Genomic DNA, 15134 nt, shown 5'->3' with positions numbered 1-15134 from the left:
TTTCTGTGAAAACCCTAGCTGCTCTATTTAACTCTTTAATTGTGCTATGACATCAAGCTTTAATTTTCTCATCATTATTTTGCTTCTGTGTAAGCACCCATGGTGTGCCAAGCGTTGGATACAATCGATACGGTCCCTGCTGTCCCTGGGCTCACACATTGAAAGTGATATGACAGGCAAAATACCCTGTAATTGGAGGTAAGTAGTCCTCCGCTGTTTTCCTTTTCTCCCTTTTGAAGAAACTTCTTCATCTCTCTGAACAAGCCTAAGAAGTTCCCTAGATCAAAGGTGTCAAAAACCAGGAGGGTTTGGAACAAGTGTCAGAAGAGTAAGTAAAGGACTCTCAGAGCTGTGACTCTGCTCCTCGCCTGCCCACGTGCGCTCCCCCGCCTTACCTGGGCGGACTCACAACCTCCTCAGCGCCGCCTGCATCCGCCCTATGCCCCAGAAGCCAAAGGCACTCTCCCCCACTCTTCACCCCTACCTCCCCAACACCTTCCTTACCAGAGGACTGCAAACCTTTAAAAAAGAGGCCAGAGCTAAGGGTTTTCCCAGGCTCTGGTCTGCGTGGACTGACAACCTCTGGGAGCCTCTGAGCAAGGGGGCGTCCAGGCAGGTGAGGCCCCAGCTCCTGGCAGTCCCCTGGACTCACCCCCAATTTTTAGCGTTCTCTCTTTTCCACGTATTCCGCTAGGGTCTTCTTTGTCTTTTCCCCTGTGACACTGAAGCCCTCTTGTGCCCAGGCACTGCAGAGGAACGTCGGACCATCGGACTGGGGGGGATGGCTCTGAGCGTGTTCACTTTAGGGTACGTGTCAAGAGTGTTCTGGAGCGTATGGGTGTCGGGGTGCAGGGATTATGCATGGGAAGTAAAACACCCCCACTCTCTTCTTTTTCCTCCCTCCCCTCTCATCACTTTGTGATTCCCCAAGGCGCGCAAAGCGCTCCTTGCCCCTGTCCCTTGCGATCAGCGACTTGGGTGCCCCAGGCTCAGGCCAGCTGGAAAGGCTCCCTCACCCAGTCTGCACTTGCACCCCGAAGCTTCAAAGTTGCGGAAAACAGTCTCGGGGGAGCGGAGGAGCTGAGGAGCTGAGGTTGAGGCCATCGCCTGAGGCTTTCCCAGAGGGAGAGGGTGCACCTGCTCCAAGAAGGGGCGGAGGAAGTGGCGGAGAGGAGGGGGTGGCGGGGAGGCCGAGAAGAGGTGGGGCGGTGGGGGGTCAGCTGCGGGGGGAGGTGAGGCACAAGGTGGCTCCCTGCTGCCCGCTCCGCGGCTCAGGGGACGCACTAGGCAGCCAATGGCTGCGCAGAGGTGTACAGCAGATGGCGTCTGACTGCGCTGTTCCTTCCTCGCCGTCCTCCTCCTCCTCCTCTTGCTTCAGTGCTGAGGAGCCAGAGTCGCCGGGTTGCCAGACGCTGGGATGGGTGGTCTCCCAACACACACCACCATCTTTCTTGCGCTCCGGAAGCTCAGGGCTCGGTGGCTCCCAGAGGCTGCGGCAGCGGCTCAGGCAAGGCGGGTGAGTGCGGCGCGCTACGCTGGGCCCCTGGCCAGCAGGGGCAATCGGTGGCAGCATCTAGGGCGGAGGGCACACCGGAGACACAGACTTTGCTCTTTCCTTCCAGGACAGCCTCCTTTGCCCCTTCTCCCAGCCAGATGCAGGAACTTGCAAGCAGAGCTTCTCGGGTGACTCTGGCTGGGGGCTGCGGGAAGGGTGGGCTGCTAGGGGTACAGCATCCAGACCCCGGCGTTGGGCGAGCAGAGATACCCCACGCTGAGACTTGGGCACAGACCTCAGGCAACTGACGGACGGAGTCTTCCGATTGGGGCGGAAGGCGCTCTGTTCCCTTCCAGTTTGCTTTGGAGGGTACTGAAGTAGGGAGCTGGGGTCCCCCATCCTGCACGAGGAGGCTCAGAGCTCAGGATCTGAAGGCAGGGAGTTCTTCGGGCTTTGCAAACAGGTTGACTGAGGGTTCCCTTTATGTAGCGCTGACTGCGAATTGGCCAGTGGGCTTTCAGTGCCCTTGGATGACAGCTGAGCTAGCCAAGAAGTTTTGCAGCTTCCTTTGATTTATCAGTATAGTGTCAGGAGGCTGCAGCAACAGTTTACATTTCTACTGTCCTGTTGGGGGCGAGGAGCTAGCTGGGGAGAATGGGATTCACCTGTCTGGTGTTACATTACGATGTTTATCGAGAGCAAACGGAACGGCATGGCTGTGAGGTGCAGGGAGGAGGACACGTGTAATTTTTAAAGCATTACCCATAAGCTGTTGTCACTTCTCCTTTCTAACATCTCTGGTAGTATTAAAGTTATTTGAATATGCCAGTGAAACCTCCACTTCTTGAAGTACTCAGTTTGAGTTTAGAAGTTGGAAAGCTTGGAGTGTGTGTTTGGGGAGGGGGCCCGTTAAGCTCTCTCAATCTCTTTTTGAATACAAGGCAAGGGGAAACTATTTCTGAGGAGGAGCGTGTGATCTAAGTGCACTTTTTTTGGGAATCATTCTGAGCATCACTTAAGAGATATTACAGTTCAGTTCCATTCCGTATGGTCAAGGTGGAGTTCAACTCAGATTATGGCACCCCAGCATGTTCTGTGCAAGACTCCAGGCTTGTGTGGTGCTGTTCATTGCCGGGGTGGTCTGCTGATAGCTTTCCACCTTTATGTGCATTTGTGCTCTTGTAAGTGACAACCTGGCTGGAGGAGCCTTCTTGGTATTTTCCAGGAGTGGACCTGTGGGTGCTCTGTTATCATGGAAATGGTAACCCATGCAGGCAGGGTGCATGCTAGCAAGGCTGTGGGGTGTGTGTGTGTGTGTGTGTGTGTGCGCGCGTGCACGCACGTGCATATGGAGTGTCCTTCTGACAGGCAGTCTTTCGATGTCAGAGTGCTACAATTATCTCTCAGGTGGTGTCAGGATGGTCTGGATTTGTTGGGTAACTGGGAGGTGGTGATCTCCAGGGAAGCCTTCTTGTGTTCTGGATACACTACAGCCTTGGTTAAGCCTTCATGAAAACCACTTAGGAGTTATTAACCAAGAAGTCCTATCCAGTGTGAGCGAACCTCCCATGTATTTGTGGGTTGAAAGCTGTACAACGTCCCTGTCTTGAAGCTTCATTTTGATGCACCCCTGTTTTTAAACCTCGATGCCATTAATACCAGGAGCTTCTTTTGAAAACGTGATGTGACCAGTTCTCTGCTTTCTGCGGGTAGATGTGCCAATTGAGTAGAGTCTCTGGAATTGGCTTCTTACCGTGCCTGGGCTTTCGGTAGGGTATTTTTTTTTTTTTCACCTACCTTCTGGGAGTCCAGAACTGGAAACTCTTCATGCACATGTAAATGAAAAAGAATTAGGAAGATAACTCTCCTGACCCTGTTACAACATACACAGGTACAATTGTTGCCTCAAAAAGTGCGGGAAAATCTTGCAGTTTAATTCAGCACAGTTCCAGCTGTGCTGAACACCTTCAAAGCATTCAGCGTTCTGAAGATTGGAGATTCATCTGTGATAAGTGCTTGGAGATGTCTGGTCTAGAAAAGGACTGCTTACTGCTGGTGGACTTGGATAGTCCACTTGGAGGGTTCATAATGAGTGGGCTTAATTTCTATCTATCTTAATGTTTAAATTGATACTTGAAAAATGATCTTTACAATGTTTCTTAATCCTCCAATGTCCTCTCTCCCATTGTTTTTAATCAAAGTTTTTGCTTGTTAAAGAGTTGAAGGCTCAGAAGCTGAAAGACTGTGAGACAGTTAATAAGTACTGATCATAAAAACAGTGTAAACACAGGTTTCACAATTTGAGGATTGACATGAATTAACTGGCAACTAAAGGCACCTTTCTATTCTCTGCTGAGTGTGCCTTTTGAGAGAAAAGAAGGTAAAGAATGAAAGACAAATGGTACTGCTAAAATGTACCTTCTCAGGACCTGGACCTTGTCTGCTTGCTGCAGATCCTGTTTCCAAAGGAATAATACTTTTATTAATATTTGTGGGGAAAAAAAACAAACAACCTTTGCTTTTAAATAACAGACTCAAAAAGCAGTAAAAAACTAGGAGCTAAGTTAGTGGAAGAGGATTGTCCAAACAAGAAAAATTCAAAAGCCTGTCAATACGTTTTAATTATACTTCGCAAACCGAAGCTGGAGTCATATGATTCCTTCAAAGGAAAAAAAAATATCTTGCCAAAACCACGATTTTGCTGTTCTGCGCACCTTTATAAATATTAGGCATTAAAGTAAGAACATCATTTCAAAAGCTTGAATAGAATGATGAAGAATAGTTGACTGGTCCTATTGAGTTAAAAGTCAAAATGACAAATGATACAATATATTAAGTATACAATAAGACGAGAAGATTAAAAGATTCTAAGTAGCGATAGCTATACTACTTGTTGGACCAGAGAACAGAACCATTAACAACATAGCTTCAGAGACACTCTGCAAAGCGTGAAGGATGGGTCTTTGACTAACTAGGGGATCTTACAGTACTAAAAACTATTTATATGAGCTATGTAGATATGCTTTTGGATTTTTTTGAATATGAATTACACATAAGTGCTTTATGTTTTTAAAAGAAGACTTTCTCCAGTATATAACTATAAAAGAAGCAGCTGCATTCACTTTAACACCAGGCAGCTTCCTAAATATAACACCGGTCCTTAATTTAGAGCTTTTAACAAGATTAATATCTAAGTGATAATTGACATGTTAAACCTGTGAAAGTTGAAGGATTTTAAACTCCACTCTTAATTTTAGAAATTTTAGAAATTGTGTGTTTGAATGGGATCAATGTTTTAGCAGATGTGAAGTCTGTGGTCTCCCTTGCTGCAAGATGTTAAACATTTTATTCACCATTTAATTTTTCTCCATAATTGGGATTAATTTGTTGTTTTTACCAGCATTTACATAGATGGTTTTTCATAGCCCTAACAGTAGCTGTTGTTGAAAGCAAGCCAAAGAGGATTAGGTGCAGTTGTCTGTCAGCTTGTATGTAGCTTTTGACTGAGAAGGAAATAGGGATCACAGTCACGGAATTCCTAGGATTACACTTTCATCCTGCACTTTATTACCTGCGGCGTTCCAATTATACGAACTATAAATGCTTAGTTATTTTTTTGGTTGTAATCCACATATGATTTGTTATGAGCATTCTATACTAGACATAATGAGCATTCTACTAGACCAAACAATTCATTTGAAGGGGAAAATAGCATATTAGTGAAATACAATTGCTCTGGGTCTTTTGGTAGGTTTCTAGAAGCAACCTTGAAGATGCTGTAGAATAGAGTTTCACTGCTGGTGAGGGCTCAGGGTCACTGTAGCGGTGGAGTTCAACCCAGTATGTGTTTGTAAGCTGAACAGTTAAGTCATACAGCTCATACAAGAACTACTGTATTTTAAGTGTTTGTGTGTATTTAAGCTTTTGTGATGAATAAAACACATCACATTTTTAAAAGATTTTTATTAAAATATAGCTAACATACAATATTATATTAGCTTCAGGTGTACACCATAGTTATTTAACATTTGTATACCTGAAGAAGTGATCACCATAAGCCCAGCAACCATCTGACACTGTACCACGCTATCACAATATTATTGACTATATTCCCCATGCTGTACATTACATCTCCATGACTTAGTTGTTTTATACCGGGAAATTTGACTCTCTTATTCCCCTTCACCTTTCTTCCCCCCTTTTGTAATTTTTCAATTAGAGTTGACATTCAATATTATTTTATATTAGTTTCAGGTGTACAGCATAGTGGTTAGACATTTGTATAATTTAAGAAGTGATCCCTCTGACTAGTCTAGTACCCACATGGCACTATACATAGTTATTACCATAGTATTGATTACATTCCCTATGCTTTACTTTACATCCCTGTCACTATTCCATAATTACCAATTTGTACTTCTTAATCTCTTTACTTTTCTCACCCTGCCCCCCAAGCCCCGTTCCCATCCAGCAAACATCAGTTTGTCCCCTGCATCTATGAGTCTGTTTCTGTTTTGTTTGTTCCTTTATTTTGTTCTTTAGATTCCACATATAAGTGAGATCACATTGTATTTGCCCTTCTCTGTCTGACTTATTTCACTTAGCATAATACCTTCCAGGTCCATCCATGTTATTGCAAATGGTAAGATTTCATATTTTATGGCTGAGTAATATTCTTTTGTATGTATGTTCCACCTCTAACTAGTCATCTATTGATGGGCACTTAGATGGCTTTTATATCTTGGCTATTGTAACTAATGCTATAACGAACACAGGGGTGCATATATCTTTTCAAATTCGTGTCTTGGATTTCTTTAGATAAATAACCAGAAGTGGAATTGCTGGGTCATAAGGTAGTTCTATTTTTAATTTTTTGAGGAACCTCCATACTGCAAAACACATTACATCTAAAAGATCGCTATTCATTCCTTAGGTATTTTTGCAATTAATGGATTCTAAAATACAACTCTTTGCTGTGATGTGGGACTCTGTAGAATTTTTTGAAGTTAAAATAAAAGAGGTCTTCGTATCAAAAAAGATTGGACATTGACCTAGATGTGAGGATCTGTAAAAAATGTGGAAATATTCCTTTGTGGAACAAAAGGCTATCATTGTTGAACTTAGGTGTTTTGCCACAAGGGACATGATGCGTGCTTTTGATTTTGCCTCTCTAGGCATATTTTAATGATGAGCCTCTTGTAATTAACTATGCTGCAGCTAAACACAGAATTCTCAGTAACTAATACACAAGCAATTCTTCAGTGCCTTGGTTGGAGAGGAGCTCTTTGCTGCATCCCACTTGACTGCAAGAGGGTTGGCCGCAGATTTGTGCCCTACTGTTATGTTAGTGAATAGCTCATTAGTTCCAGAAGAATCACAGTGTTGAGAAACGCTCTTAGTTTCATGGCAGATAGGCCATACTGCCTTGGTCTTCGACTGTAGTTTGGTTAGTAATGCATATTTTAAGTATGGGGCTTTTCAGGGGGTTATTTTTAAAAAAGCATACTTACTATGTAGTACACATACATGAAAGATTTTAATGGTTATAAGACTAAAGCTTGCAGTAATCTCTCCTTGCAGAGTTTGCTTCTGGGCTCTCCTCTGTTGATTTCTGCTCTTTGTGCTTACGTTAGACATATGAAGGGTGCATTTGGCCAGAGTGCATGGAGACAGCCTTACTGGTTATAAAAATATTGAATTACTTCTTTATCGGTAGGTTAATAGGTACTGGTCTAAGCCCCCTGCAGGCCCTACTACCAGTTCAGTCCTACGGGACACTCCCCTGACACCTCTTAGATCGCTTCTTGTTACAGCCACTAAGAGAGTCACCATTTGGTATGGCAAGGGGGCCTAGGGACCCTCTCCAGGGCTGTTGCTGGAGCCTTTTCTGATTGGGTGGTGCTTGAGCCCTATCACTTGATGAATATTTTTGATATGATCCCTTGATATTTTACCCATAATATGAATAAATGCAAACTTGGCATTATCAAGTATTTGAACTTGCAATATATATATTGCAAATATATATATATATATATTTTTTATATATTTAAATATATTTATTTATATATTTTATATATTTAAAATATATATGCAATATATTTAAATTTACATTTTAATTTTTTATGTCTAACATTTATCTGTTAAAAATGGTTAAATATTATTATATGCATATATATTTATATTACTAAAGAGCCCAAAGTTACCTAAACCCCCTGTAGTTATTCATTCATGTAAAGCCACTCTTCAATTTCATTTGCTTTTTTGCCCCCCAAACATAAACTAAGCATGCCAAGTTGTACCTGTAAGGGACAGAGCCAAATTTCTAACCCAGGTCATCTGCTACAACTTCTACCCCACAGCTGTCTCCGACCGGTTAATTAAAATGTATGTATGTAGGAGTAGTTCAACAAGGTTTTTTTCTTTTTAGGAAAAAGTAATTGTTTTTTTCCATTTCCATTTCTAGTCTTCAGAATTAACTCAATTTATTTTGTATCGACTTCCATTCATTTTCTGATTAAACATTGTTAACAGGGCTTCATGTCGTCTGAATGGACCCCTGCTATGAACTGGAATATCTTCTGGTCAATCATGGAAAAGAAAGAGATGTTGATGACTTTGCAGATTCTTTAAGAAAAATTCTTTGGTGGTTTCTTCTGGATCTAGTCTAGCTAGAATTAAACACAAACACTGTTAGATGGGACCAGAAAAATACAACTTATGTTGTGCTTCTTTCTTGAATAGAAGAAAAAATAATGTTTCAGGTCCTTCATCAAATTTAATCACGCCAGCCATCAACTTCTTTTTACCCACCTCCTTCTTTTATCAGGTCTGTTCCCTTTAAGTCATCCACAGACCCACACCTGTTTTAAAAGGCCAAAATTACTGCTTTGGGCCATCAGCTCTGAGTTATCCAAATTCTACCTATTAGTCAAGACCCAGTTTTAATTATACTTCCACTGAGTTTTCTCTGATTATGCCAATTCACAAAGCCCTCTCTCTGTCTGAACAACTCAGGTGGTAAATTCTAATTGTAATGTTTGATTGAATCTATTTTCTTATTAGCATCTGCTTGTAGAGTTCTGATAGTAAAGGATTTGAATGTAAAAGGGCATCACTCTCTACTGTGAATTCTGGAAAATGTTTGAGAGGGAACTGTGATAGAGAGTGGAGGCCTGGGTGACAGTCTCTAAGACTCTCTTTGAGAGTTTTAGAGAACCTTTGAGAATCTCCAAGGCAAAGCTTAATGGTGTCCGGGTAGACAACAAGAGTGACTGACAGTTACTGATTACCTACGCCATGCTGCAAACCAGGCTAGGTGCATTAGAATCAGTATGTCTAATCCTCATAATAATGTTGCAAAATGGGTTCTATTATTTAGTTCCATTTTTCATACTAGGAAACGGAGGCCGAGGGACTTTTGGCACCTGGCATAAAGCCAGTGCAGCTGGTGAAGCACAGAGCCAAGAACTGCATTCACTCCAGTCTGTTGGGCTGCAAGACTCATTTTGCTTTAGATGCACCAGACTGACTGCCCCAGAGCCTGAGGTTAGGGAAGTTTAGTCTTAACCACTGCTGGAATTTCTCCCAAATGTAATAGTGTGCACATGCGTGCGCGTTTGCGCGAGCACACACACACACACACACACACACACACACTCACACTCACACACAGTCTCATTCACACCAGAATCTCATATACAGTGGAGATGACTGACTCAAGAGTGCTGCTGAATCACTTCTTCCTGGAAGTAGAAGTGTCATTTAGAAATATGGGAAAAGGCTGCATTTTGATTTGGCACACACCTTATGCATGAAGATTATAATAGCTTAGATTTGTAAAGAGCCTGACACATTTGTATATAAAAGTGTTGGCTTCCTGAGGAACCACTGGAATTCAGAAAATTCCGACATTCTTAGGAAAGCCACATCATATTCGTTTTCATTAATGGCTTGTTATTAAGGCAGAACTGTTCTGCTGAATCTGCAAAACATTATTAGCTTTTGAAATTATCACAAAGAGCAGGAAGACGGGAAAAGCAGTCTTCAGATGTGAGTGTGGGGGGGCTGGCAGTGGCCTGGTCACTCCTGTGATTGGGCTCAGCTGGTCAGATGAGGGCCCTTGTCTGTCCTCTTTTCTCCTTGTGCATCCTGACAGGAAAGTGTCCTTGGCCGTAGGTGACAACTTTACTAAAAGAAGGATGGTTCATTGGTTAAGCATGTATGAGAAATCACATTTCAGAAGACCTGTCTCTTAAAAGTGTTTTTGCTGGGTCAGCATGAGGTCTCTTTACATGAACTTCCATAGGAATACATAGTATTCCTATTTCTCATACCAAAGTCTTCTAACAATTTCCATAGAAACATAGTGTTGGAGTATGACCAGTGCCTCTCTTTTCTCTGTTGCAATCATATATAAAGAAGCTCAGAAGATTCTAAATTGTAAAGAGAGATTTTTATTCATTCCAGGAATGAACTTTTTCATATGCAGAGCTTTCTAGAAATGCGACAGGCTGTCTCAAGGAAATTGAGTTCCCCATCTTTGGGGGTACTTAAAGAGAGGATTTAAAGAGAGGATAAGCAGCTATATGTCAGGATATTCTACAGAGAGGATGTGTGCATTGGATTTTAATAACAGATTTATTGAGCATATATTATGTGCCAGATGCTGTTCTACATACATTAATTCATGAAATCCTCTCACAAAGATTGGAGTTGATTGTATTATTATTAGTATTCCAATTTTATAGATGTAGAAATAGTAAGTGACTTGCCCCAGATCAGGATCTGTACTCAGGCCGTCTGATTCTAGAGCTGATTTCTCCATAGAAATCGAATGTGAGTTGCAAATACAATTCACATATGCAATCTTCAAGTTTCCAGTAGCAACATCAAAAAAAAAAAAAGGAAAAAAAAATGAAGTTAAGTTTAGTCATATATTTCATTCGCCTAATATGTCTAGAATATTGTAATTTTGACGTGGACTGATTATGAACAAGTTATTAATGAGATGCCTTAGATCTTTGTTGTACTAAGTCCTTGAAATCCAGTCTGTCTTTTACACTTATAAGCATATCTCAATTCAGACTAGCATATCGCAAATGCTCAATAGCCACACATGGCTGGTGACCGCCATTTGGGACACGCCCAGAGTTCGTACTATGAACAGTTCCACTCTACCGGCTGTCTGTGGGCTGTCAGTTTCCTTCCAAGGTGTACACCATCCATCTTTGCTTATGGGAGGCTGTTCATCTGTTTATTAATTTTGTCCTTAGATACCAGAATGAATAATCTTTTAAATAAACGATTTAAAACACTTTCGTGATTTCTCTCGGGAACACATTTTCCTTTAAAACCTGTAATATAGGAAGGTTTCTGTAGAGCTTATCTGTACAATATGAATCCAACATGCCTTTCATTTGTGAAGATGGAGCATATCTGGATTGCTTGCACTTTACAGCCATTCATTCTGTAATCGCCATGCACTTCTTGTTTCCAGGCTAAATAGTCCCAGTTTCTTTTGTCATTTTTTTGTTTTGTTTTTGCTGGTTTGCTAGTATATAGGTGTAGGCTGATGCGTATAAAATGGGCATGGCCTAAGATCTGCTTAGCTCTAGTAAGAATGAGAAGGGAAAAAGTACCCTTTAGCTAAACTGAACTTAACCATTTTTTTCTCATTTACACTTGATGCGTATTTCTCAGTCCTCTTTTGCTATATCCTTATTATGATTACTGCAGTCAGAAATGACATGTGGTTCACCAAAATGATATTTCTGATCAAATTGTAGTAACTTTTTGGTAAGTTTGATTAATTTCCTGGCAGGTAGCATTCTTCTCTGTTATCTGAAGGGCTTTTCTCAAGTTGAATTTGTGACAGTAACCAACCCTCTGGGCTGTGGCGTGCTTCAATTGAAAAAGCAGAATGTGACATGTCTTTCATTGTGTGGAACATATAAAAGGAAGTCCCGTGTTTCCTTTGTAAGTGCAAACTCTATTCAGCTATACATGAGAGTGTAAAACATTTTGATAATTCCAAGTCTCTGTCTGGGAGTGGGGGACATATTACACGAGTAGCTTAAGTCTGATTTCAGTTACTCATTAAAAGAAAAATATTAAGAACAAGTCTTCAGTGGAAAAGAAAGAAACAATTTAAACTTCATATAAGGAGGAATCTCCTTAGACAGACTCTATGGACGTGTTATCTAATATCATGTTCATGAATATTAGATATTTCATTTGGATGATAGAGGTGGTAAAATTAAAACATGATGCTTGTGGACATAACACATCCTCAGTACAGCCATCTTTTAGGTGTTTTTTTCTTTCTAAAAAAATAAGCAGTTTTTTACACAGCAAGACAAATCCTAGAAAGTGCAAGATGCATTTGTTTGTAAGCTATATGAATAAATTCAGAGAGTATTTATTGAGTACCTGCTGTGTCTATGGCACAGAGTGGATGAAAGCAAGTATATGATACCAGCCCCAATTCCCAGGAATTTGCAGTCTAGCTGGGAGGATGTGACATATACGTAGGGCACCTCCTCTGCCCTTGGCAAAGCCATATTACCTTGCTTGTATATGTCTAGCTCTCGTACTGAATAAAAGCAGAGAATGCATCTTATTTATATTTGGATCTTCAGTATCTTGCAGAGAATAACTCTGCACTAGGTGTGTGTTGGATTAAATAATAGTGGTACATTAATTTTATTTATACATGTGAATTAAGATATAGCTTTGGTGCTATATTTATTGTGGAACCACCTATATGAAAGTCTCATTTTAAGTAATGAAGAAGAATGAAGTTTCGTCCTATTCCCTTTGCTCCTCCTGTGGCTGGATCTGCTCTGCTGACTCCAGTTGGTGACTTTTGAAAGCTCTGCTGCAGTTGAAAAAGATGTCGTTAACCTGAGGGAAGTGTGGGTATCTTTTCTCAGCCAGGATCATGTCAGAATTTAACCTCAGTCACAGACTCCTTCAATGTACCAAGAAAACCCACCAAAAAGACAAAAAACAAAATACCCACCAAATCTGTTTTATTCTGAGGATGAAGAATGTTGGCATTCAATAATACTAGGTAATTTTTATAAGTATGAATGCGAGAGGTGGAGAGTGGGTCAGATAAAAAAATATGTTTACATAGGCCTGCATAGGGCTTCCAATGAGTACTGAAGAATAAAGTGATAAATAATATCAGGACGACCACTTTGTGTTTATGAGAAAAAGGAAGTAGCTAAAAATTCACGAGCTTATATAACCTACAGAGGTGGAGCCCTCTTTGACTATATCATCAAGTGCATAGAGTGTGTTGCATTGCTAGTTTGTAAACATTGAGGGCGTCAGATCATCAGGAAGACATTTCTTTAGCATTTTACGGGCAAGGACTTCAGTGCTTTTTGATAGGGTAAAATAATTCTTTTCTGCCTACCGTGTTCCTCAACGAAAATTTAGCCGGTGGTTATGTACTGCTTTTCTTCATATGATATGCGGTGTACTAGGCTTGGCCCAGTGTGGGGTATACAGACATACCCAAGAACAGGCCATGCCCTTAAGGATTTTTCATGGAGTTCCTGGGGAAGTAGGAGGAAAAAAAAAAAAAGCATGCTTCAAAGATAAGAATTGCATCTGTGGGGGCTTATAGATTAGTAGGTTCAACAAGAGGAAGAAGAAATTGGGCTCCCTGTCAGTGTGTTTGGTTTTTCTTACAGTTTTCCTGATGTTATTTGTGATTCTGTGTTATATATGCTAGTCTTAAAGACTGGTTATTTATGTTCTCTTTAATATAAAATCTAATTTCGTATAGTGTTTTAAAGTTCATGGTTTATGAATCCTCTTCAAGATTCATTAAAAGCGAAACAATTGTAAACTCTCCAACAGTTTGTCAATGTGGGCAGATTGGCTTATCCCTAGTTACTGGTCTGCGTAGAACGTGATCTCATTCTCACATTCTGTGTTTTGAAAACTTGGGATGATCACAGTCTAAATAAAGCGAGACCCAAATCCTTATAATCTAAGGTAAACAGTTTTGTCTTGGCATGTGTCAGTGTGTGGCAGGGAAATGTACACAGGGACAGAATTGTCTATTGATTGGGCAACAAGGTTGGCAAGCATAGATGTTTGGTAAATGCCTGCAAGATAAAAGCATCTGAAATAGCAAAGTAGTCAATCAGCCCCAAGAACTGAAATCTAAGAGATGCTCAAAATAGTATGAGATCATTTATGCTGTGAAGGTTTAGGAAGCGAACATAGGATAGGATGATGGAAATTCAGTAGGACACACACACACACACACACACACACACCACCTCCCAAAGAAAGCATACATCTATTTGACTGATAGGAAAGTGATAGCAAATCCAAGATGAGAAATGAGAGGAAGATAGGACAGAGGACGCAAATCCTTCAACGGAAAAGGGAAAAGCATTCTCAGCTGTTGGGACTAGACATGTGTTCAGAAATATCATTTGATTGAAACCAGCAGATAGGCCTATGAGAAGGGAGTAGAGGAAAAGCCTGGGGAAAAGAAAGCATATTGCTCCAGAGGTTGAGTTAGTTGCAAAGCTGGGAGAAGTCTGTGTAACTCAGTCAGATTATGCCTACTTTTGGATGTAGAGAAACTTTGTGAACAAGAGCAAAAGCAGACAGGAGAGAAATGAAGCAGTGGGTAATGCAGTGAAATGTAATGGTAGTTATAGTGTACCATTAGAAGTTCCTATGTAGAATATTCAAGGCCAAGCCCATTTAAAACAAAGAATCTACTCTCGACTCCCCTTTTATTTACCTCCTTATCTCTTGCCTTCCTTTCAAATTACACCTTCCCAAACTAGTAGAATTTGTCACTTTCTCCACTGTGCATTCTCTCTTCAAATCACTCAGCCTGGATTCTGCCGCCCCTCCCCCCAACCTTATTCCAACTGAAATAGTTCTTGCCAAAGTCACAAATTGCCTCCCAGTTGTCAAACCCAGTGGACAGTTTCCAGTCTCTTTTTATTGGGATGATTAAAAGAAAAATCTTAGTCTATTAGAGAAGAATGGATCAAAGTTCCCATGATCGTGCCATTTTGATTCTCTCTTTTAAAGCTGCCAAAATAACTACTGAAGGTGTAGACAAGCAAAATGGGCAATTGTGGACTAAATGTAAACTGGAAAAGATTGAAATGTATGGCACTTTGCCAACAAGAATAGCTTCAAAATAAAGTCGAAATTGGGATTATCAATCTTTGGAAATTGAGCAAGACATAGGTAATTAAAAGGAAATTTAATTAGGATTTATTAGTGGAAAAGATGACAATCCTTTATGGAAGATGCCTTGTTTACTTCACAGGGGATGAAGGAAATTGCTGCTTCGTGCACAGACACGTCCCTCTTCCTAGAGGACTTTGAAGCCTAAACAAGTTAATGGGGACAAAGTTTTAAGGAATGCATAAAGATGATCACACTCAGACACAAATGCCCTTATGAGTACCAACGTATTGATCCAGAGTGTGGAGAAAATGAAGGGGATGCTTGTAGAATATTCTGGTTGACAGCATTACCACTGAAATCATCTTTCAAAGAATACTTCAGTCCTCTGTCGGGTAATGGCTGGTGGATAATGCTCAACTAAATTCAAAGATAACTGCTTACAGACTCTAGGTTTATT

The 15134-nt window shown here is 40.9% G+C and overlaps 1 protein-coding gene across 1 annotated transcript in view; it reads left to right on the top strand.

The window, feature by feature from the left end:
- Positions 1-1343: 1343 nt before the first annotated feature.
- Positions 1344-15134, top strand: part of THSD7B (thrombospondin type 1 domain containing 7B) — a 797596-nt gene continuing 783805 nt past the window's right edge. Inside the window, exon 1 of the mRNA XM_033111445.1 lies at positions 1344-1516. The gene's annotated coding sequence lies outside the window, so the exon portion shown is untranslated. The remainder of the gene's footprint in view (positions 1517-15134) is intronic.

The sequence above is a fragment of the Rhinolophus ferrumequinum genome, chromosome 8, assembly GCF_004115265.2.
Source record: "Rhinolophus ferrumequinum isolate MPI-CBG mRhiFer1 chromosome 8, mRhiFer1_v1.p, whole genome shotgun sequence".
Lineage (NCBI taxonomy): Eukaryota > Metazoa > Chordata > Mammalia > Chiroptera > Rhinolophidae > Rhinolophus > Rhinolophus ferrumequinum.
Note: the sequence above shows the minus strand (reverse complement) of the source record. Positions and strands in the feature narration are given on the sequence as shown.